At 46.4% G+C, this 23,927-nt stretch overlaps 13 non-coding genes across 13 annotated transcripts; all 13 read right to left on the reverse strand.

Annotated features, from left to right (window-relative positions):
* Positions 1–1,635: 1,635 nt before the first annotated feature.
* Positions 1,636–1,707, reverse strand: TRNAW-CCA (transfer RNA tryptophan (anticodon CCA)). The gene has a single exon. It is a non-coding gene; the product is annotated as a tRNA-Trp (tRNA).
* A 313-nt stretch (positions 1,708–2,020) lies between these two features.
* Positions 2,021–2,094, reverse strand: TRNAN-GUU (transfer RNA asparagine (anticodon GUU)). The gene has a single exon. It is a non-coding gene; the product is annotated as a tRNA-Asn (tRNA).
* A 1,792-nt stretch (positions 2,095–3,886) lies between these two features.
* Positions 3,887–3,958, reverse strand: TRNAW-CCA (transfer RNA tryptophan (anticodon CCA)). Its single transcript has one exon. It is a non-coding gene; the product is annotated as a tRNA-Trp (tRNA).
* A 5,145-nt stretch (positions 3,959–9,103) lies between these two features.
* Positions 9,104–9,175, reverse strand: TRNAW-CCA (transfer RNA tryptophan (anticodon CCA)). Its single transcript has one exon. It is a non-coding gene; the product is annotated as a tRNA-Trp (tRNA).
* A 2,176-nt stretch (positions 9,176–11,351) lies between these two features.
* On the reverse strand, positions 11,352–11,423 carry TRNAW-CCA (transfer RNA tryptophan (anticodon CCA)). The gene has a single exon. It is a non-coding gene; the product is annotated as a tRNA-Trp (tRNA).
* Positions 11,424–11,736: 313 nt separating this feature from the next.
* Positions 11,737–11,810, reverse strand: TRNAN-GUU (transfer RNA asparagine (anticodon GUU)). The gene has a single exon. It is a non-coding gene; the product is annotated as a tRNA-Asn (tRNA).
* Positions 11,811–13,600: 1,790 nt separating this feature from the next.
* Positions 13,601–13,672, reverse strand: TRNAW-CCA (transfer RNA tryptophan (anticodon CCA)). Its single transcript has one exon. It is a non-coding gene; the product is annotated as a tRNA-Trp (tRNA).
* A 2,550-nt stretch (positions 13,673–16,222) lies between these two features.
* On the reverse strand, positions 16,223–16,294 carry TRNAW-CCA (transfer RNA tryptophan (anticodon CCA)). The gene has a single exon. It is a non-coding gene; the product is annotated as a tRNA-Trp (tRNA).
* A 2,562-nt stretch (positions 16,295–18,856) lies between these two features.
* On the reverse strand, positions 18,857–18,928 carry TRNAW-CCA (transfer RNA tryptophan (anticodon CCA)). The gene has a single exon. It is a non-coding gene; the product is annotated as a tRNA-Trp (tRNA).
* A 313-nt stretch (positions 18,929–19,241) lies between these two features.
* On the reverse strand, positions 19,242–19,315 carry TRNAN-GUU (transfer RNA asparagine (anticodon GUU)). Its single transcript has one exon. It is a non-coding gene; the product is annotated as a tRNA-Asn (tRNA).
* Positions 19,316–21,465: 2,150 nt separating this feature from the next.
* On the reverse strand, positions 21,466–21,537 carry TRNAW-CCA (transfer RNA tryptophan (anticodon CCA)). Its single transcript has one exon. It is a non-coding gene; the product is annotated as a tRNA-Trp (tRNA).
* Positions 21,538–21,850: 313 nt separating this feature from the next.
* On the reverse strand, positions 21,851–21,924 carry TRNAN-GUU (transfer RNA asparagine (anticodon GUU)). Its single transcript has one exon. It is a non-coding gene; the product is annotated as a tRNA-Asn (tRNA).
* Positions 21,925–23,714: 1,790 nt separating this feature from the next.
* Positions 23,715–23,786, reverse strand: TRNAW-CCA (transfer RNA tryptophan (anticodon CCA)). The gene has a single exon. It is a non-coding gene; the product is annotated as a tRNA-Trp (tRNA).
* Between the last annotated feature and the right edge of the window lie 141 nt (positions 23,787–23,927).

A 23,927-nucleotide genomic window follows, 5' to 3' on the forward strand; every position in this document is an offset into this window, starting at 1 on the left:
AGTAGAGGACAGAGCCCATCAACAGTGCACCAAATGCCCTCTGTGTAGGCATAACTTGCTTTGAGGAGAAAGCCACAGTTGCGCACTTGTGTTAAAAGGGGACAGTAGGCTGAACCCAGAGAACACGGGAGAAATGACTCAGGTTTACTGAGTGGAACACTCTGTGTCTTTGTGCCAAAAACAGCAGCGTCTTTTCGGTTAACAGCCGAACGCGCTAACCAATTGTGCCACAGAGACTCACTGGCATGTGTGTTCTGCCTTTGGCCTGATTGCATTGCTATTTTTTTCTGATTGGCAGAAAACCTGAACTTTTTTCTGAAAAAGGCATGACTCTCTTAGCACTGCAGTGCATTAGACTGCTCCCTTGCTTCCCTGAGTCCCCAAATACACAACCACCTTGGGCACAATAGAAGACACATTCCAGCAGATTTAGCAAGAGTGCACCAAGGTTTCTATATGTAGGTACCTTGCTGAGAAGCAAGACCTGCAGTTGCATTCTTCTGTTAAAAGAGGGCAGCAGAGTGCACCAAGAGAACTTGGGGGAAGTAGCTTATGTTAACTACTTGCCATGATCTTTATAGATCCCTCTGTTTGACTGGGTGAATTCTAATTTCTGGGGTAGAGTAAGCAATTTTTGGATCTAGATGCTGTGCGCAACAGGAATGCTATAAACTGCACTGTACTGCTACTGAAAAGTTACCAATTTTACAGGATGTTCAGGTAAGCTTTGTTTCAGAAAACAACTTGCTGGAGGCCCTAGGACAGATTACTGGGACAAAGGAAGAGGGTTTGGGGATTAGCACATCTCCTATGAAAGGTACAGTCACGCCCGAGACAACTCTGAGTGCCTCCTCAAATTCTAAGAAATGCGAACTGGGGTCCTACGCCTTTTATTGCCAGTGGATTTTGTGTTTCAGACAAATGTGCACGCCTCCCAGAGCCCCTTGCAATGCACTTAGGGAAATGGGGGAAGGTGCTGTGAAGCCCTCTCGCTGACAATGTCTCTCTTGTCTATAATGTATCTATGAGAGAGAGAGAAATAGGCAATGCGAGAGTGAAAAAGTAAAATGGAAATGTGTCTACTGAGACCAGTATAAGGGGAAATCCTCACAATCCAAGACCGACAGTTGATTGGGAGGGCGCTTACAGGTTTCCGACACCAGACCGGTACCTGAACTCACAAACCCAAACTGCAAAGTGATGGGCATTGCCACTAGACTGCCGACCCCCTTTCGCGGCCCCAGCATATATCATTTAGTCACACCTAGAGTTCCCAGGACAGTGCAGCATTCAGCGATTACACGAAAATATTGACAGCGCTAGGAGGCCATGCAAATGGCAGAGGTATGCTTTACAAAGCCCAAGTAGCGTGCACAAAACAGCACATCAGTCAGGCCCACTTGAAGAGATGGTAAAGAGGAAATACTTCTGCTGCATCCAGTAAAACATAGAGATTGGCCTGCTTTAAAGGTTGACCATGTCCTTCATGGGTGTCTGTCAATATGATACTTCCCTGCTGCAAAGCTTACATTCGAAACGCCAGAACAACTAGGCCCAGAGCACAAAGATGCAGTCAGGTTGAAATAACGAGATACTGAAGAGCAATTTTGTATTTCAGAGTGGGAAAAGCAAATATGACCCCGACGTGATTTGAACACGCAACCTTCTGATCTGGAGTCAGACGCGCTACCATTGCGCCACGAGGTCCTTGTGGCAGTCCACCTGGTGTGTCTGATGACAGAATAAAGGTAGGAGACGTACATGCACCCGCAGAGCCTCATTGCTTCTTTAAGTAGACTGGCTAGGATAGCTTCCTTCTGTGCATCAGTACACGCTGCAGCCAAACCCTTCCCATGAAGTCTTGATGTTTATGAATTGAATGGCAAGTTTTGAAAAACTAAAGCAAGCGAGAAGAATTGCTTGCAGTTTATTGGATTTTTTGGACGTCAGCAGACGAGACCTGCGAGAGGTAAACAGAAGTTCATAGTTGGTCATGCTGAATTTTTGAGCCAAAATGCATCTTCCCTGGGTGGGCTTGAACCACCAACCTTTCGGTTAACAGCCGAACGCGCTAACCGATTGCGCCACAGAGACTCATGCAGTGCTTACACTGGGGCCTGATTGGTGTGCTGTTTGCTTATGCTCCCCAGGCAACCTGAAAATATTTCTAAAATAGCTCTATTTCCCACAGCAAATCAGGGTATCAAGCACTTCCCTACCTCCCGTAATCCACAAACACAGGGGATTTAGTAGAGGACAGAGCCTATCAACAGTGCACCAAATGTCCTCTGTGTAGGCATAACTTGCTATGAGGAGAAAGCCACAGTTGCGCACTTGTGTTAAAAGGGGACAGTAGGCTGAACCCAGAGAACACGGGAGAAATGACTCAGGGTAACTGAGTGGAACACTCTGTGTCTTTGTTTTCCCAAAACAGCAGCGTCTTTTCGGTTAACAGCCGAACGCGCTAACCAATTGCGCCACAGAGACTCACTGGCATGTGTGTTCTGCCTTTGGCCTGATTGCATTGCTATTTTTTTCTGATTGGCAGAAAACCTGAACTTTTTTCTGAAAAAGGCATGCCTCTCTTAGCACTGCAGTGCATTAGACTGCTCCCTTGCTTCCCTGAGTCCCCAAATACACAACCACCTTGGGCACAATAGAAGACACATTCCAGCAGATTTAGCAAGAGTGCACCAAGGTTTCTATATGTAGGTACCTTGCTGAGAAGCAAGACCTGCAGTTGCATTCTTCTGTTAAAAGAGGGTAGCAGAGTGCACCAAGAGAACTTGGGGGAAGTAGCTTATGTTAACTACTTGCCATGATCTTTATAGATCCCTCTGTTTGACTGGGTGAATTCTAATTTCTGGGGTAGAGTAAGCAATTTTTGGATCTAGATGCTGTGCGCAACAGGAATGCTATATACTGCACTGTACTGCTACTGAAAAGTTACCAATTTTACAGGATGTTCAGGTAAGCTTTGTTTCAGAAAACAACTTGCTAGAGGCACTAAGACAGATTACTGGGACAAAGGAAGAGGGTTTGGGGATTAGCACATCTCCTATGAAAGGTACAGTCACGCCCGAGACAACTCTGAGTGTCACCTCAAATTCTAAGAAATGCAAACTAGGGACCTACGCTTTTTATTGCCAGTGGATCTTTGTGTTTCAGACAAATGTGCACGCCTCCCAGAGCTCCTTGCAATGCACTTAGGGAAATGGGGGAAGGTGCTGTGAAGCCCTCTCGCTGACAATGTCTCTCTTGTCTATAATGTATCTATGAGAGAGAGAGAAATAGGCAATGCGAGAGTGAAAAAGTAAAATGGAAATGTGTCTACTGAGACCAGTATAAGGGGAAATCCTCACAATCCAGGACCGACAGTTGATTGGGAGGGCGCTTACAGGTTTCCGACACCAGACCGGTACCTGAACTCACAAACCCAATCTGCAAAGTGATGCCCATTGCCACTAGACTGCCGACCCCCTTTCGGGGCCCCAACATATATCCTTTAGTCACACCTAGAGTTCCCAGGACAGTGCAGCATTCAGCGATTACACGAAAATATTGACAGCGCTAGGAGGCCATGCAAATGGCAGAGGTATGCTTTACAAAGCCCACGTAGCGTGCACAAAACAGCACATCAGTCAGGCCCACTTGAAGAGATGGTAAAGAGGAAATACTTCTGCTGCATCCAGTAAAACATAGAGATTGGCCTGCTTTAAAGGTTGACCATGTCCTTCATGGGTGTCTGTCAATATGATACTTCCCTGCTGCAAAGCTTACATTCGAAACGCCAGAACAACTAGGCCCAGAGCACAAAGATGCAGTCAGGTTGAAATAACGAGATACTGAAGAGCAATTTTGTATTTCAGAGTGGGAAAAGGAAGTATGACCCCGACGTGATTTGAACCCACAACCTTCTGATCTGGAGTCAGACGCGCTACCATTGCGGCACGAGGTCCTTGTGGCAATCCACCTGGTGTGTCTGATGACAGAATAAAGGTAGGAGACGTACATGCACCTGCAGAGCCTCATTGCTTCTTTAGGTAGACTGGCTAGGATAGCTTCCTTCTGTGCATCAGTACACGCTGCAGCCAAACCCTTCCCATGAAGTCTTGATGTTTATGAATTGAATGGCAAGTTTTGAAAAACTAAAGCAAGCGAGAAGAATTGCTTACAGTTTATTGGATTTTTTGGACGTCAGCAGACGAGACCTGCGAGAGGTAAACAGAAGTTCATAGTTGGTCATGCTGAATTTTTGAGCCAAAATGCATCTTCCCTGGGTGGGCTTGAACCACCAACCTTTCGGTTAACAGCAGAACGGGCTAACCGATTGCGCCACAGAGACTCATGCAGTGCTTACACTGGGGCCTGATTGGTGTGCTGTTTGCTTATGCTTCCCAGGCAACCTGAAAATATTTCTAAAATAGCTCTATTTCCCACAGCAAATCAGGGTATCAAGCACTTCCCTACCTCCCCTAATCCACAAACACAGGGGATTTAGTAGAGGACAGAGCCCATCAACAGTGCACCAAATGTCCTCTGTGTAGGCATAACTTGCTATGAGGAGAAAGCCACAGTTGCGCACTTGTGTTAAAAGGGGACAGTAGGCTGAACCCAGAGAACACGGGAGAAATGACTCAGGTTTACTGAGTGGAACACTCTGTGTCTTTGTGCCAAAAACAGCAGCGTCTTTTCGGTTAACAGCCGAACGCGCTAACCGATTGCGCCACAATTGGTGTGCTGTTTGCTTATGCTTCCCAGGCAACCTGAAAATATTTCTAAAATAGCTCTATTTCCCACAGCAAATCAGGGTATCAAGCACTTCCCTACCTCCCCTAATCCACAAACACAGGGGATTTAGTAGAGGACAGTGCCCATCAACAGTGCACCAAATGCCCTCTGTGTAGGCATAACTTGCTATGAGGAGAAAGCCACAGTTGTGCACTTGTGTTAAAAGGGGACAGTAGGCTGAACCCAGAGAACACGGGAGAAATGACTCAGGTTTACTGAGTGGAACACTCTGTGTCTTTGTGCCAAAAACAGCAGCGTCTTTTCGGTTAACAGCCGAACGCGCTAACCAATTGTGCCACAGAGACTCACTGGCATGTGTGTTCTGCCTTTGGCCTGATTGCATTGCTATTTTTTTCTGATTGGCAGAAAACCTGAACTTTTTTCTGAAAAAGGCATGCCTCTCTTAGCACTGCAGTGCATTAGACTGCTCCCTTACTTCCCTGAGTCCCCAAATACACAACCACCTTGGGCACAATAGAAGACACATTCCAGCAGATTTAGCAAGAGTGCACCAAGGTTTCTATATGTAGGTACCTTGCTGAGAAGCAAGACCTGCAGTTGCATTCTTCTGTTAAAAGAGGGTAGCAGAGTGCACCAAGAGAACTTGGGGGAAGTAGCTTATGTTAACTACTTGCCATGATCTTTATAGATCCCTCTGTTTGACTGGGTGAATTCTAATTTCTGGGGTAGAGTAAGCAATTTTTGGATCTAGATGCTGTGCGCAACAGGAATGCCATATACTGCACTGTACTGCTACTGAAAAGTTACCAATTTTACAGGATGTTCAGGTAAGCTTTGTTTCAGAAAACAACTTGCTAGAGGCACTAAGACAGATTACTGGGACAAAGGAAGAGGGTTTGGGGATTAGCACATCTCCTATGAAAGGTACAGTCACGCCCGAGACAACTCTGAGTGTCACCTCAAATTCTAAGAAATGCAAACTAGGGACCTACGCTTTTTATTGCCAGTGGATCTTTGTGTTTCAGACAAATGTGCACGCCTCCCAGAGCCCCTTGCAATGCACTTAGGGAAATGGGGGAAGGTGCTGTGAAGCCCTCTCGCTGACAATGTCTCTCTTGTCTATAATGTATCTGTGAGAGAGAGAGAAATAGGCAATGCGAGAGTGAAAAAGTAAAATGGAAATGTGTCTACTGAGACCAGTATAAGGGGAAATCCTCACAATCCAGGACCGACAGTTGATTGGGAGGGCGCTTACAGGTTTCCGACACCAGACCGGTACCTGAACTCACAAACCCAAACTGCAAAGTGATGCCCATTGCCACTAGACTGCCGACCCCCTTTCGGGGCCCCAACATATATCCTTTAGTCACACCTAGAGTTCCCAGGACAGTGCAGCATTCAGCGATTACACGAAAATATTGACAGCGCTAGGAGGCCATGCAAATGGCAGAGGTATGCTTTACAAAGCCCACGTAGCGTGCACAAAACAGCACATCAGTCAGGCCCACTTGAAGAGATGGTAAAGAGGAAATACTTCTGCTGCATCCAGTAAAACATAGAGATTGGCTTGCTTTAAAGGTTGACCATGTCCTTCATGGGTGTCTGTCAATATGATACTTCCCTGCTGCAAAGCTTACATTCGAAACGCCAGAACAACTAGGCCCAGAGCACAAAGATGCAGTCAGGTTGAAATAACGAGATACTGAAGAGCAATTTTGTATTTCAGAGTGGGAAAAGGAAGTATGACCCCGACGTGATTTAAACACACAACCTTCTGATCTGGAGTCAGACGCGCTACCATTGCTGCACGAGGTCCTTGTGGCAATCCACCTGGTGTGTCTGATGACAGAATAAAGGTAGGAGACGTACATGCACCTGCAGAGCCTCATTGCTTCTTTAGGTAGACTGGCTAGGATAGCTTCCTTCTGTGCATCAGTACACGCTGCAGCCAAACCCTTCCCATGAAGTCTTGATGTTTATGAATTGAATGGCAAGTTTTGAAAAACTAAAGCAAGCGAGAAGAATTGCTTACAGTTTATTGGATTTTTTGGACGTCAGCAGACGAGACCTGCGAGAGGTAAACAGAAGTTCATAGTTGGTCATGCTGAATTTTTGAGCCAAAATGCATCGTCCCTGGGTGGGCTTGAACCACCAACCTTTCGGTTAACAGCAGAACGCGCTAACCGATTGCGCCACAGAGACTCATGCAGTGCTTACACTGGGGCCTGATTGGTGTGCTGTTTGCTTATGCTTCCCAGGCAACCTGAAAATATTTCTAAAATAGCTCTATTTCCCACAGCAAATCAGGGTATCAAGCACTTCCCTACCTCCCCTAATCCACAAACACAGGGGATTTAGTAGAGGACAGAGCCCATCAACAGTGCACCAAATGTCCTCTGTGTAGGCATAACTTGCTATGAGGAGAAAGCCACAGTTGCGCACTTGTGTTAAAAGGGGACAGTAGGCTGAACCCAGAGAACACGGGAGAAATGACTCAGGTTTACTGAGTGGAACACTCTGTGTCTTTGTGCCAAAAACAGCAGCGTCTTTTCGGTTAACAGCCGAACGCGCTAACCGATTGCGCCACAATTGGTGTGCTGTTTGCTTATGCTTCCCAGGCAACCTGAAAATATTTCTAAAATAGCTCTATTTCCCACAGCAAATCAGGGTATCAAGCACTTCCCTACCTCCCCTAATCCAGAAACACAGGGGATTTAGTAGGGGACAGAGCCCATCAACAGTGCACCAAATGCCCTCTGTGTAGGCATAACTTGCTATGAGGAGAAAGCCACAGTTGCGCACTTGTGTTAAAAGGGGACAGTAGGCTGAACCCAGAGAACACGGGAGAAATGACTCAGGTTTACTGAGTGGAACACTCTGTGTCTTTGTGCCAAAAACAGCAGCGTCTTTTCGGTTAACAGCCGAACGCGCTAACCAATTGTGCCACAGAGACTCACTGGCATGTGTGTTCTGCCTTTGGCCTGATTGCATTGCTATTTTTTTCTGATTGGCAGAAAACCTGAACTTTTTTCTGAAAAAGGCATGACTCTCTTAGCACTGCAGTGCATTAGACTGCTCCCTTGCTTCCCTGAGTCCCCAAATACACAACCACCTTGGGCACAATAGAAGACACATTCCAGCAGATTTAGCAAGAGTGCACCAAGGTTTCTATATGTAGGTACCTTGCTGAGAAGCAAGACCTGCAGTTGCATTCTTCTGTTAAAAGAGGGCAGCAGAGTGCACCAAGAGAACTTGGGGGAAGTAGCTTATGTTAACTACTTGCCATGATCTTTATAGATCCCTCTGTTTGACTGGGTGAATTCTAATTTCTGGGGTAGAGTAAGCAATTTTTGGATCTAGATGCTGTGCGCAACAGGAATGCTATATACTGCACTGTACTGCTACTGAAAAGTTACCAATTTTACAGGATGTTCAGGTAAGCTTTGTTTCAGAAAACAACTTGCTAGAGGCCCTAGGACAGATTACTGGGACAAAGGAAGAGGGTTTGGGGATTAGCACATCTCCTATGAAAGGTACAGTCACGCCCGAGACAACTCTGAGTGCCTCCTCAAATTCTAAGAAATGCGAACTGGGGTCCTACGCCTTTTATTGCCAGTGGATTTTGTGTTTCAGACAAATGTGCACGCCTCCCAGAGCCCCATGCAATGCACTTAGGGAAATGGGGGAAGGTGCTGTGCAACCCTCTCGCTGACAATGTCTCTCTTGTCTATAATGTAACTATGAGAGAGAGAGAAATAGGCAATGCGAGAGTGAAAAAGTAAAATGGAAATGTGTCTACTGAGACCAGTATAAGGGGAAATCCTCACAATCCAGGACCGACAGTTGATTGGGAGGGCGCTTACAGTTTTCTGACACCAGACCGGTACCTGAACTCACAAACCCAAACTACAAAGTGATGGGCATTGCCACTAGACTGCCGACCCCCTTTCGGGGCCCCAGCATATATCCTTTAGTCACACCTAGAGTTCCCAGGACAGTGCAGCATTCAGCGATTACACGAAAATATTGACAGCGCTAGGAGGCCATGCAAATGGCAGAGGTATGCTTTACAAAGCCCACGTAGCGTGCACAAAACAGCACATCAGTCAGGCCCACTTGAAGAGATGGTAAAGAGGAAATACTTCTGCTGCATCCAGTAAAACATAGAGATTGGCCTGCTTTAAAGGTTGACCATGTCCTTCATGGGTGTCTGTCAATATGATACTTCCCTGATGCAAAGCTTACATTCGAAACGCCAGAACAACTAGGCACAGAGCACAAAGATGCAGTCAGGTTGAAATAACGAGATACTGAAGAGCAATTTTATATTTCAGAGTGGGAAAAGCAAATATGACCCCGACGTGATTTGAACACGCAACCTTCTGATCTGGAGTCAAACGCGCTACCATTGCGCCACGAGGTCCTTGTGGCAGTCCACCTGGTGTGTCTGATGACAGAATAAAGGTAGGAGACGTACATGGACCTGCAGAGCCTCATTGCTTCTATAGGTAGACTGGCTAGGATAGCTTCCTTCTGTGCATCAGTACACGCTGCAGCCAAACCCTTCCCATGAAGTCTTGATGTTTATGAATTGAATGGCAAGTTTTGAAAAACTAAAGCAAGCGAGAAGAATTGCTTGCAGTTTATTGGATTTTTTGGACGTCAGCAGACGAGACCTGCGAGAGGTAAACAGAAGTCCATAGTTGGTCACGCTGAATTTTTGAGCCAAAATGCTCCATCCCTGGGTGGGCTTGAACCACCAACCTTTCGGTTAACAGCCGAACGCGCTAACCGAATGCGCCACAGAGACTCATGCAGTTCTTACACAGGGCCTGATTGGTGTGCTGTTTGCTCATGCTTCCCAGGCAACCTGAAAATATTTCTAAAATAGCTCTTTTTCCCCCAGCAAATCAGGGTATCAAGCACTTCCCTACCTCCCCTAATCCACAAACACAGGGGATTTAGTAGAGGACAGAGCCCATCAACAGTGCACCAAATGTCCTCTGTGTAGGCATAACTTGCTATGAGGAGAAAGCCACAGTTGCGCACTTGTGTTAAAAGGGGACAGTAGGCTGAACCCAGAGAACACGGGAGAAATGACTCAGGTTTACTGAGTGGAACACTCTGTGTCTTTGTGCCAAAAACAGCAGCGTCTTTTCGGTTAACAGCCGAATGCGCTAACCAATTGCGCCACAGAGACTCACTGGCATGTGTGTTCTGCCTTTGGCCTGATTGCATTGCTATTTTTTTCTGATTGGCAGAAAACCTGAACTTTTTTCTGAAAAAGGCATGGCTCTCTTAGCACTGCAGTGCATTAGAGTGCTCCCTTGCTTCCCTGAATCCCCAAATACACAACCACCCTGGGCACAATAGAAGACACATTCCAGCAGATTTAGCAAGATTGCACCAAGGATTCTATATGTAGGTACCTTGCTGAGAAGCAAGACCTGCAGTTGCATTCTTCTGTTAAAAGAGGGCAGCAGAGTGCACCAAGAGAACTTGGGGGAAGTAGCTTATGTTAACTACTTGCCATGCTCTTTACAGATCCCTCTGTTTGACTGGGTGAATTCTAATTTCTGGGGTAGAGTAAGCAATTTTTGGATCTAGATGCTGTGCGCAACAGGAATGCTATATACTGCACTGTACTGCTACTGAAAAGTTACCAATTTTACAGGATGTTCAGGTAAGCTTTGTTTCAGAAAACAACTTGCTAGAGGCACTAAGACAGATTACTGGGACAAAGGAAGAGGGTTTGGGGATTAGCACATCTCCTATGAAAGGAACAGTCACGCCCGAGACAACTCTGAGTGTCACCTCAAATTCTAAGAAATGCAAACTAGGGACCTACGCTTTTTATTGCCAGTGGATCTTTGTGTTTCAGACAAATGTGCACGCCTCCCAGAGCCCCTTGCAATGCACTTAGGGAAAGGGGGGAAGGTGCTGTGAAGCCCTCTCGCTGACAATGTCTCTCTTGTCTATAATGTATCTATGAGAGAGAGAGAAATAGGCAATGCGAGAGTGAAAAAGTAAAATGGAAATGTGTCTACTGAGACCAGTATGAGGGGAAATCCTCACAATCCAGGACCGACAGTTGATTGGGAGGGCGCTTACAGGTTTCCGACACCAGACCGGTACCTGAACTCACAAACCCAAACTGCAAAGTGATGCCCATTGCCACTAGACTGCCGACCCCCTTTCGGGGCCCCAGCATATATCCTTTAGTCACACCTAGAGTTCCCAGGACAGTGCAGAATTCAGCGATTACACGAAAATATTGACAGCGCTAGGAGGCCATGCAAATGGCAGAGGTATGCTTTACAAAGCCCACGTAGCGTGCACAAAACAGCACATCAGTCAGGCCCACTTGAAGAGATGGTAAAGAGGAAATACTTCTGCTGCATCCAGTAAAACATAGAGATTGGCCTGCTTTAAAGGTTGACCATGTCCTTCATGGGTGTCTGTCAATATGATACTTCCCTGCTGCAAAGCTTACATTCGAAACGCCAGAACAACTAGGCCCAGAGCACAAAGATGCAGTCAGGTTGAAATAACGAGATACTGAAGAGCAATTTTGTATTTCAGAGTGGGAAAAGGAAGTATGACCCCGACGTGATTTGAACACACAACCTTCTGATCTGGAGTCAGACGCGCTACCATTGCGCCACGAGGTCCTTGTGGCAATCAACCTGGTGTGTCTGATGACAGAATAAAGGTAGGAGACGTACATGCACCTGCAGAGCCTCATTGCTTCTTTAGGTAGACTGGCTAGGATAGCTTCCTTCTGTGCATCAGTACACGCTGCAGCCAAACCCTTCCCATGAAGTCTTGATGTTTATGAATTGAATGGCAAGTTTTTTAAAACTAAAGCAAGCGAGAAGAATTGCTTACAGTTTATTGGATTTTTTGGACGTCAGCAGACGAGACCTGCGAGAGGTAAACAGAAGTTCATAGTTGGTCATGCTGAATTTTTGAGCCAAAATGCATCGTCCCTGGGTGGGCTTGAACCACCAACCTTTCGGTTAACAGCCGAACGCGCTAACCGATTGCGCCACAGAGACTCATGCAGTGCTTACACTGGGGCCTGATTGGTGTGCTGTTTGCTTATGCTTCCCAGGCAACCCGAAAATATTTCTAAAATAGCTCTATTTCCCACAGCAAATCAGGGTATCAAGCACTTCCCTACCTCCCCTAATCCACAAACACAGGGGATTTAGTAGAGGACAGAGCCCATCAACAGTGCACCAAATGTCCTCTGTGTAGGCATAACTTGCTATGAGGAGAAAGCCACAGTTGCGCACTTGTGTTAAAAGGGGACAGTAGGCTGAACCCAGAGAACACGGGAGAAATGACTCAGGTTTACTGAGTGGAACACTCTGCGTCTTTGTGCCAAAAACAGCAGCGTCTTTTCGGTTAACAGCCGAACGCGCTAACCAATTGTGCCACAGAGACTCACTGGCATGTGTGTTCTGCCTTTGGCCTGATTGCATTGCTATTTTTTTCTGATTGGCAGAAAACCTGAACTTTTTTCTGAAAAAGGCATGCCTCTCTTAGCACTGCAGTGCATTAGACTGCTCCCTTGCTTCCCTGAATCCCCAAATACACAACCACCTTGGGCACAATAGAAGACACATTCCAGCAGATTTAGCAAGAGTGCACCAAGGTTTCTATATGTAGGTACCTTGCTGAGAAGCAAGACCTGCAGTTGCATTCTTCTGTTAAAAGAGGGCAGCAGAGTGCACCAAGAGAACTTGGGGGAAGTAGCTTATGTTAACTACTTGCCATGATCTTTATAGATCCCTCTGTTTGACTGGGTGAATTCTAATTTCTGGGGTAGAGTAAGCAATTTTTGGATCTAGATGCTGTGCGCAACAGGAATGCTATATACTGCACTGTACTGCTACTGAAAAGTTACCAATTTTACAGGATGTTCAGGTAAGCTTTGTTTCAGAAAACAACTTGCTAGAGGCCCTAGGACAGATTACTGGGACAAAGGAAGAGGGTTTGGGGATTAGCACATCTCCTATGAAAGGTACAGTCACGCCCGAGACAACTCTGAGTGCCTCCTCAAATTCTAAGAAATGCGAACTGGGGTCCTACGCCTTTTATTGCCAGTGGATCTTTGTGTTTCAGACAAATGTGCACGCCTCCCAGAGCCCCATGCAATGCACTTAGGGAAATGGGGGAAGGTGCTGTGCAACCCTCTCGCTGACAATGTCTCTCTTGTCTATAATGTATCTATGAGAGAGAGAGAAATAGGCAATGCGAGAGTGAAAAAGTAAAATGGAAATGTGTCTACTGAGACCAGTATAAGGGGAAATCCTCACAATCCAGGACCGACAGTTGATTGGGAGGGCGCTTACAGGTTTCCAACACCAGACCGGTACCTGAACTCACAAACCCAAACTGCAAAGTGATGGGCATTGCCACTAGACTGCCGACCCCCTTTCGGGGCCCCAGCATATATCCTTTAGTCACACCTAGAGTTCCCAGGACAGTGCAGCATTCAGCGATTACACGAAAATATTGACAGCGCTAGGAGGCCATGCAAATGGCAGAGGTATGCTTTACAAAGCCCACGTAGCGTGCACAAAACAGCACATCAGTCAGGCCCACTTGAAGAGATGGTAAAGAGGAAATACTTCTGCTGCATCCAGTAAAACATAGAGATTGGCCTGCTTTAAAGGTTGACCATGTCCTTCATGGGTGTCTGTCAATATGATACTTCCCTGCTGCAAAGCTTACATTCGAAACGCCAGAACAACTAGGCCCAGATCACAAAGATGCAGTCAGGTTGAAATAACGAGATACTGAAGAGCAATTTTATATTTCAGAGTGGGAAAAGCAAATATGACCCCGACGTGATTTGAACACGAAACCTTCTGATCTGGAGTCAGACGCGCTACCATTGCGCCACGAGGTCCTAGTGGCAGTCTACCTGGTGTGTCTGATGACAGAATAAAGGTAGGAGACGTGCATGGACCTGCAGAGCCTCATTGCTTCTTTAAGTAGACTGGCTAGGATAGCTTCCTTCTGTGCATCAGTACACGCTGCAGCCAAACCCTTCCCATGAAGTCTTGATGTTTATGAATTGAATGGCAAGTTTTGAAAAACTAAAGCAAGCGAGAAGAATTGCTTGCAGTTTATTGGATTTTTTGGACGTCAGCAGACGAGACCTGCGAGAGGTAAACAGAAGTCCATAGTTGGTCACGCTGAATTTCTGAGCCAAAATGCACCGTCCCTGGGTGGGCTTGAACCACCAACCTCGCGCTAACCGATTGCGCCACAGAGACTCATACAGTTCTTACACAGGGGCCTGATTGGTGTGCTGTTTGCTTATGCTTCCCAGGCAACCTGAAAATATTTCTAAAATAGCTCTTTTTCCCACAGCAAATCAGGGTATCAAGCACTTCCCTACCTCCCCTAATCCACAAACACAGGGGATTTAGTAGAGGACAGAGCCCATCAACAGTGCACCAAATGTCCTCTGTATAGGCATAACTTGCTATGAGGAGAAAGCCACAGTTGCGCACTTGTGTTAAAAGGGGACAGTAGGCTAAACCCAGAGAACACGGGAGAAATGACTCAGGTTTACTGAGTGGAACACTCTGTGTCTCTGTGCCAAAAACAGCAGCGTCTTTTCGGTTAACAGCCGAACGCGCTAACCGATTGCGCCACAGAGACTCATGCAGTGCTTACACTGGGGCCTGATTGGTGTGCTGTTTGCTTATGCTTCCCAGGCAACCTGAAAATATTTCTAAAATAGCTCTATTTCCCACAGCAAATCAGGGTATCAAGCACTTCCCTACCTCCCGTAATCCACAAACACAGGGGATTTAGTAGAGGACAGAGCCCATCAACAGTGCACCAAATGTCCTCTGTGTAGGCATAACTTGCTATGAGGAGAAAGCCACAGTTGCGCACTTGTGTTAAAAGGGGACAGTAGGCTGAACCCAGAGAACACGGGAGAAATGACTCAGGTTTACTGAGTGGAACACTCTGTGTCTTTGTGCCCAAAACAGCAGCGTCTTTTCGGTTAACAGCCGAACGCGCTAACCAATTGCGCCACAGAGACTCATTGGCATGTGTGTTCTGCCTTTGGCCTGATTGCATTGCTATTTTTTCTGATTGGCAGAAAACCTGAACTTTTTTCTGAAAAAGGCATGCCTCTCTTAGCACTCCAGTGCATTAGACTGCTCCCTTGCTTCCCTGAGTCCCCAAATACACAACCACCTTGGGCACAATAGAAGACACATTCCAGCAGATTTAGCAAGAGTGCACCAAGGATTCTATATGTAGGTACCTTGCTGAGAAGCAAGACCTGCAGTTGCATTCTTCTGTTAAAAGAGGGCAGCAGAGTGCACCAAGAGAACTTGGGGGAAGTAGCTTATGTTAACTACTTGCCATGATCTTTATAGATCCCTCTGTTTGACTGGGTGAATTCTAATTTCTGGGGTAGAGTAAGCAATTTTTGGATCTAGATGCTGTGCGCAACAGGAATGCTATATACTGCACTGTACTGCTACTGAAAAGTTACCAATTTTACAGGATGTTCAGGTAAACTTTGTTTCAGAAAACAACTTGCTAGAGGCCCTAGGACAGATTACTGGGACAAAGGAAGAGGGTTTGGGGATTAGCACATCTCCTATGAAAGGTACAGTCACGCCCGAGACAACTCTGAGTGCCTCCTCAAATTCTAAGAAATGCGAACTGGGGTCCTACGCCTTTTATTGCCAGTGGATCTTTGTGTTTCAGACAAATGTGCACGCCTCCCAGAGCCCCATGCAATCCACTTAGGGAAATGGGGGAAGGTGCTGTGCAACCCTCTCGCTGACAATGTCTCTCTTGTCTATAATGTAACTATGAGAGAGAGAGAAATAGGCAATGCGAGAGTGAAAAAGTAAAATGGAAATGTGTCTACTGAGACCAGTATAAGGGGAAATCCTCACAATCCAGGACCGACAGTTGATTGGGAGGGCGCTTACAGGTTTCCGACACCAGACCGGTACCTGAACTCACAAACCCAAACTGCAAAGTGATGCCCATTGCCACTAGACTGCCGACCCCCTTTCGGGGCCCCAACATATATCCTTTAGTCACACATAGAGTTCCCAGGACAGTGCAGCATTCAGCGATTACACGAAAATATTGACAGCGCTAGGAGGCCATGCAAATGGCAGAGGTATGCTTTACAAAGCCCACGTAGCGTGCACAAAACAGCACATCAGTCAGGCCCACTTGAAGAGATGGTAAAGAGGAAATACTTCTGCTGCATCCAGTAAAACATAGAGATTGGCCTGCTTTAAAGGTTGACCATGTCCTTCATGGGTGTCTGTCAATATGATACTTCCCTGCTGCAAAGCTTACATTCGAAACGCCAGAACAACTAGGCCCAGAGCACAAAGATGCAGTCAGGTTGAAATAACGAGATACTGAAGAGCAATTTTGTATTTTAGAGTGTGAAAAGCAAGTATGACCCCGAGGTGATTTGAACACACAACCTTCTGATCTGGAGTCAGACGCGCTACCATTGCGCCACGAGGTCCTTGTGGCAATCCACCTGGTGTGTCTGATGACAGAATAAAGGTAGGAGACGTACAGGCACCTGCAGAGCCTCATTGCTTCTTTAAGTAGACTGGCTAGGATAGCTTCCTTCTGTGCATCAGTACACACTGCAGCCAAACCCTTCCCATGAAGTCTTGATGTTTATGAATTGAATGGCAAGTTTTGAAAAACTAAAGCAAGCGAGAAGAATTGCTTACAGTTTATTGGATTTTTTGGACGTCAGCAGACGAGACCTGCGAGAGGTAAACAGAAGTTCATAGTTGGTCATGCTGAATTTTTGAGCCAAAATGCATCGTCCCTGGGTGGGCTTCACCACCAACCTTTCGGTTAACAGCCGAACGCGCTAACCGATTGCGCCACAGAGACTCATGCAGTGCTTACACTGGGGCCTGATTGGTGTGCTGTTTGCTTATGCTTCCCAGGCAACCTGAAAATATTTCTAAAATAGCTCTATTTCCCACAGCAAATCAGGGTATCAAGCACTTCCCTACCTCCCCTAATCCACAAACACAGGGGATTTAGTAGAGGACAGAGCCCATCAACAGTGCACCAAATGTCCTCTGTGTAGGCATAACTTGCTATGAGGAGAAAGCCACAGTTGCGCACTTGTGTTAAAAGGGGACAGTAGGCTGAACCCAGAGAACACGGGAGAAATGACTCAGGTTTACTGAGTGGAACACTCTGTGTCTTTGTGCCAAAAACAGCAGCGTCTTTTCGGTTAACAGCCGAACGCGCTAACCGATTGCGCCACAGAGACTCATGCAGTGCTTACACTGGGGCCTGATTGGTGTGCTCTTTGCTTATGCTTCCCAGGCAACCTGAAAATATTTCTAAAATAGCTCTATTTCCCACAGCAAATCAGGGTATCAAGCACTTCCCTACCTCCCGTAATCCACAAACACAGGGGATTTAGTAGAGGACAGAGCCCATCAACAGTGCACCAAATGTCCTCTGTGTAGGCATAACTTGCTATGAGGAGAAAGCCACAGTTGCGCACTTGTGTTAAAAGGGGACAGTAGGCTGAACCCAGAGAACACGGGAGAAATGACTCAGGTTTACTGAACACTCTGTGTCTTTGTGCCCAAAACAGCAGCGTCTTTTCGGTTAACAGCCGAACGCGCTAACCAATTGCGCCACAGAGACTCATTGGCATGTGTGTTCTGCCTTTGGCCTGATTGCATTGCTATTTTTTTCTGATTGGCAGAAAACCTGAACTTTTTTCTGAAAAAGGCATGCCTCTCTTAGCACTGCAGTGCATTAGACTGCTCCCTAGCTTCCCTGAGTCCCCAAATACACAACCACCTTGGGCACAATAGAAGACACATTCCAGCAGATTTAGCAAGAGTGCACCAAGGATTCTATATGTAGGTACCTTGCTGAGAAGCAAGACCTGCAGTTGCATTCTTCTGTTAAAAGAGGGCAGCAGAGTGCACACAGAGAACTTGGGGGAAGTAGCTTATGTTAACTACTTGCCATGATCTTTATAGATCCCTCTGTTTGACTGGGTGAATTCTAATTTCTGGGGTAGAGTAAGCAATTTTTGGATCTAGATGCTGTGCGCAACAGGAATGCTATATACTGCACTGTACTGCTACTGAAAAGTTACCAATTTTACAGGATGTTCAGGTAAGCTTTGTTTCAGAAAACAACTTGCTAGAGGCCCTAGGACAGATTACTGGGACAAAGGAAGAGGGTTTGGGGATTAGCACATCTCCTATGAAAGGTACAGTCACGCCCGAGACAACTCTGAGTGCCTCCTCAAATTCTAAGAAATGCGAACTGGGGTCCTACGCCTTTTATTGCCAGTGGATCTTTGTGTTTCAGACAAATGTGCACGCATCCCAGAGCCCCATGCAATGCACTTAGGGAAATGGGGGAAGGTGCTGTGCAACCCTCTCGCTGACAATGTCTCTCTTGTCTATAATGTATCTATGAGAGAGAGAGAAATAGGCAATGCGAGAGTGAAAAAGTAAAATGGAAATGTGTCTACTGAGACCAGTATAAGGGGAAATCCTCACAATCCAGGACCGACAGTTGATTGGGAGGGCGCTTACAGGTTTCCGACACCAGACCGGTACCTGAACTCACAAACCCAAACTGCAAAGTGATGGGCATTGCCACTAGACTGCCGACCCCCTTTCGGGGCCCCAGCATATATCCTTTAGTCACACCTAGAGTTCCCAGGACACTGCAGCATTCAGCAATTACACGAAAATATTGACAGCGCTAGGAGGCCATGCAAATGGCAGAGGTATGCTTTACAAAGCCCACGTAGCGTGCACAAAACAGCACATCAGTCAGGCCCACTTGAAGAGATGGTAAAGAGGAAATACTTCTGCTGCATCCAGTAAAACATAGAGATTGGCCTGCTTTAAAGGTTGACCATGTACTTCATGGGTGTCTGTCAATATGATACTTCCCTGCTGCAAAGCTTACATTCGAAACGCCAGAACAACTAGGCCCAGAGCACAAAGATGCAGTCAGGTTGAAATAACGAGATACTGAAGAGCAATTTTATATTTCAGAGTGGGAAAAGGAAGTATGACCCCGACGTGATTTGAACACGCAACCTTCTGATCTGGAGTCAGACGCGCTACCATTGCGCCACGAGGTCCTTGTGGCAGTCCACCTGGTGTGTCTGATGACAGAATAAAGGTAGGAGACGTACATGCACCTGCAGAGCCTCATTGCTTCTTTAGGTAGACTGGCTAGGATAGCTTCCTTCTGTGCATCAGTACACGCTGCAGCCAAACCCTTCCCATGAAGTCTTGATGTTTATGAATTGAATGGCAAGTTTTGAAAAACTAAAGCAAGCGAGAAGAATTGCTTGCAGTTTATTGGATTTTTTGGACGTCAGCAGACGAGACCTGCGAGAGGTAAACAGAAGTCCATAGTTGGTCACGCTGAATTTTTGAGCCAAAATGCACCGTCCCTGGGTGGGCTTGAACCACCAACCTTTCGGTTAACAGCCGAACGCGCTAACCGATTGCGCCACAGAGACTCATGCAGTTCTTACACAGGGGCTTGATTGGTGTGCTGTTTGCTTATGCTTCCCAGGCAACCTGAAAATATTTCTAAAATAGCTCTTTTTCCCACAGCAAATCAGGGTATCAAGCACTTCCCTACCTCCCCTAATCCACAAACACAGGGGATTTAGTAGAGGACAGAGCCCATCAACAGTGCACCAAATGTCCTCTGTATAGGCATAACTTGCTATGAGGAGAAAGCCACAGTTGCGCACTTGTGTTAAAAGGGGACAGTAGGCTGAACCCAGAGAACACGGGAGAAATGACTCAGGTTTACTGAGTGGAACACTCTGTGTCTTTGTGCCAAAAACAGCAGCGTCTTTTCGGTTAACAGCCGAACGCGCTAACCGATTGCGCCACAATTGGTGTGCTGTTTGCTTATGCTTCCCAGGCAACCTGAAAATATTTCTAAAATAGCTCTATTTCCCACAGCAAATCAGGGTATCAAGCACTTCCCTACCTCCCCTAATCCACAAACACAGGGGATTTAGTAGAGGACAGAGCCCATCAACAGTGCACCAAATGTCCTCTGTGTAGGCATAACTTGCTATGAGGAGAAAGCCACAGTTGCGCACTTGTGTTAAAAGGGGACAGTAGGCTGAACCCAGAGAACACGGGAGAAATGACTCAGGTTTACTGAGTGGAACACTCTGTGTCTTTGTGCCAAAAACAGCAGCGTCTTTTCGGTTAACAGCCGAACGCGCTAACCAATTGTGCCACAGAGACTCACTGGCATGTGTGTTCTGCCTTTGGCCTTATTGCATTGCTATTTTTTTCTGATTGGCAGAAAACCTGAACTTTTTTCTGAAAAAGGCATGCCTCTCTTAGCACTGCAGTGCATTAGACTGCTCCCTTGCTTCCCTGAGTCCCCAAATACACAACCACCTTGGGCACAATAGAAGACACATTCCAGCAGATTTAGCAAGAGTGCACCAAGGTTTCTATATGTAGGTACCTTGCTGAGAAGCAAGACCTGCAGTTGCATTCTTCTGTTAAAAGAGGGCAGCAGAGTGCACCAAGAGAACTTGGGGGAAGTAGCTTATGTTAACTACTTGCCATGATCTTTATAGATCCCTCTGTTTGACTGGGTGAATTCTAATTTCTGGGGTAGAGTAAGCAATTTTTGGATCTAGATGCTGTGCGCAACAGGAATGCTATATACTGCACTGTACTGCTACTGAAAAGTTACCAATTTTACAGGATGTTCAGGTAAGCTTTGTTTCAGAAAACAACTTGCTAGAGGCCCTAGGACAGATTACTGGGACAAAGGAAGAGGGTTTGGGGATTAGCACATCTCCTATGAAAGGTACAGTCACGCCCGAGACAACTCTGAGTGCCTCCTCAAATTCTAAGAAATGCGAACTGGGGTCCTACGCCTTTTATTGCCAGTGGATCTTTGTGTTTCAGACAAATGTGCACGCCTCCCAGAGCCCCATGCAATGCACTTAGGGAAATGGGGGAAGGTGCTGTGCAACCCTCTCGCTGACAATGTCTCTCTTGTCTATAATGTATCTATGAGAGAGAGAGAAATAGGCAATGCGAGAGTGAAAAAGTAAAATGGAAATGTGTCTACTGAGACCAGTATAAGGGGAAATCCTCACAATCCAGGACCGACAGTTGATTGGGAGGGCGCTTACAGGTTTCCGACACCAGACCGGTACCTGAACTCACAAACCCAAACTGCAAAGTGATGCCCATTGCCACTAGACTGCCGACCCCCTTTCGGGGCCCCAACATATATCCTTTAGTCACACCTAGAGTTCCCAGGACAGTGCAGCATTCAGCGATTACACGAAAATTTTGACAGCGCTAGGAGGCCATGCAAATGGCAGAGGTATGTTTTACAAAGCCCACGTAGCGTGCACAAAACAGCACATCAGTCAGGCCCACTTGAAGAGATGGTAAAGAGGAAATACTTCTGCTGCATCCAGTAAAACATAGAGATTGGCCTGCTTTAAAGGTTGACCATGTCCTTCATGGGTGTCTGTCAATATGATACTTCCCTGCTGCAAAGCTTACATTCGAAACGCCAGAACAACTAGGCCCAGAGCACAAAGATGCAGTCAGGTTGAAATAACGAGATACTGAAGAGCAATTTTGTATTTCAGAGTGGGAAAAGGAAGTATGACCCCGACGTGATTTGAACACACAACCTTCTGATCTGGAGTCAGACGCGCTACCATTGCGCCACGAGGTCCTTGTGGCAATCCACCTGGTGTGTCTGATGACAGAATAAAGGTAGGAGACGTACATGCACCTGCAGAGCCTCATTGCTTCTTTAAGTAGACTGGCTAGTATAGCTTCCTTCTGTGCATCAGTACACGCTGCAGCCAAACCCTTCCCATGAAGTCTTGATGTTTATGAATTGAATGGCAAGTTTTGAAAAACTAAAGCAAGCGAGAAGAATTGCTTGCAGTTTATTGGATTTTTTGGACGTCAGCAGACGAGACCTGCGAGAGGTAAACAGAAGTCCATAGTTGGTCACGCTGAATTTTTGAGCCAAAATGCACCGTCCCTGGGTGGGCTTGAACCACCAACCTTTCGGTTAACAGCCGAACGCGCTAACCGATCGCGCCACAGAGACTCATGCAGCTCTTACACAGGGGCCTGATTGGTGTGCTGTTTGCTTATGCTTCCCAGGCAACCTGAAAATATTTCTAAAATAGCTCTTTTTCCCACAGCAAATCAGGGTATCAAGCACTTCCCTACCTCCCCTAATCCACAAACACAGGGGATTTAGTAGAGGACAGAGCCCATCAACAGTGCACCAAATGCCCTCTGTGTAGGCATAACTTGCTATGAGGAGAAAGCCACAGTTGCGCACTTGTGTTAAAAGGGGACAGTAGGCTGAACCCAGAGAACACGGGAGAAATGACTCAGGTTTACTGAGTGGAACACTCTGTGTCTTTGTGCCAAAAACAGCAGCGTCTTTTCGGTTAACAGCCGAACGCGCTAACCAATTGCACCACAGAGACTCACTGGCATGTGTGTTCTGCCTTTGGCCTGATTGCATTGCTATTTTTTTCTGATTGGCAGAAAACCTGAACTTTTTTCTGAAAAAGGCATGCCTCTCTTAGCACTGCAGTGCATTAGAGTGCTCCCTTGCTTCCCTGAATCCCCAAATACACAACCACCTTGGGCACAATAGAAGACACATTCCAGCAGATTTAGCAAGATTGCACCAAGGATTCTATATGTAGGTACCTTGCTGAGAAGCAAGACCTGCAGTTGCATTCTTCTGTTAAAAGAGGGCAGCAGAGTGCACCAAGAGATCTTGGGGGAAGTAGCTTATGTTAACTACTTGCCATGCTCTTTATAGATCCCTCTGTTTGACTGGGTGAATTCTAATTTCTGGGGTAGAGTAAGCAATTTTTGGCTCTAGATGCTGTGCGCAACAGGAATGCTATATACTGCACTGTACTGCTACTGAAAAGTTACCAATTTTACAGGATGTTCAGGTAAGCTTTGTTTCAGAAAACAACTTGCTAGAGGCACTAAGACAGATTACTGGGACAAAGGAAGAGGGTTTGGGGATTATCACATCTCATATGAAAGGCACAGTCACGCCCGAGACAACTCTGAGTGCCTCCTCAAATTCTAAGAAATGCGAACTGGGGTCCTACGCCTTTTATTGCCAGTGGAACTTTGTGTTTCAGACAAATGTGCACGCCTCCCAGAGCCCCTTGCAATGCACTTAGGGAAAGGGGGGAAGGTGCTGTGAAGCCCTCTCGCTGACAATGTCTCTCTTGTCTATAATGTAACTATGAGAGAGAGAGAAATAGGCAATGCGAGAGTGAAAAAGTAAAATGGAAATGTGTCTACTGAGACCAGTATAAGGGGAAATCCTCACAATCCAGGACCGACAGTTGATTGGGAGGGCGCTTACAGGTTTCCGACACCAGACCGGTACCTGAACTCACAAACCCAAACTGCAAAGTGATGCCCATTGCCACTAGACTGCCGACCCCCTTTCGGGGCCCCAACATATATCCTTTAGTCACACCTAGAGTTCCCAGGACAGTGCAGCATTCAGCGATTACACGAAAATATTGACAGCGCTAGGAGGCCATGCAAATGGCAGAGGTATGCTTTACAAAGCCCACGTAGCGTGCACAAAACAGCACATCAGTCAGGCCCACTTGAAGAGATGGTAAAGAGGAAATACTTCTGCTGCATCCAGTAAAACATAGAGATTGGCCTGCTTTAAAGGTTGACCATGTCCTTCATGGGTGTCTGTCAATATGATACTTCCCTGCTGCAAAGCTTACATTCGAAACGCCAGAACAACTAGGCCCAGAGCACAAAGATGCAGTCAGGTTGAAATAACGAGATACTGAAGAGCAATTTTGTATTTTAGAGTGGTAAAAGGAAGTATGACCCCGAGGTGATTTGAACACACAACCTTCTGATCTGGAGTCAGACGCGCTACCATTGCGCCACGAGGTCCTTGTGGCAATCCACCTGGTGTGTCTGATGACAGAATAAAGGTAGGAGACGTACATGCACCTGCAGAGCCTCATTGCTTCTTTAAGTAGACTGGCTAGGATAGCTTCCTTCTGTGCATCAGTACACACTGCAGCCAAACCC

The sequence above is a fragment of the Ambystoma mexicanum genome, chromosome 11 (genome assembly GCF_040938575.1).
Source record: "Ambystoma mexicanum isolate Mex_15411 chromosome 11, UKY_AmexF1_1, whole genome shotgun sequence".
Classification (NCBI taxonomy): Eukaryota; Metazoa; Chordata; class Amphibia; order Caudata; family Ambystomatidae; genus Ambystoma; species Ambystoma mexicanum.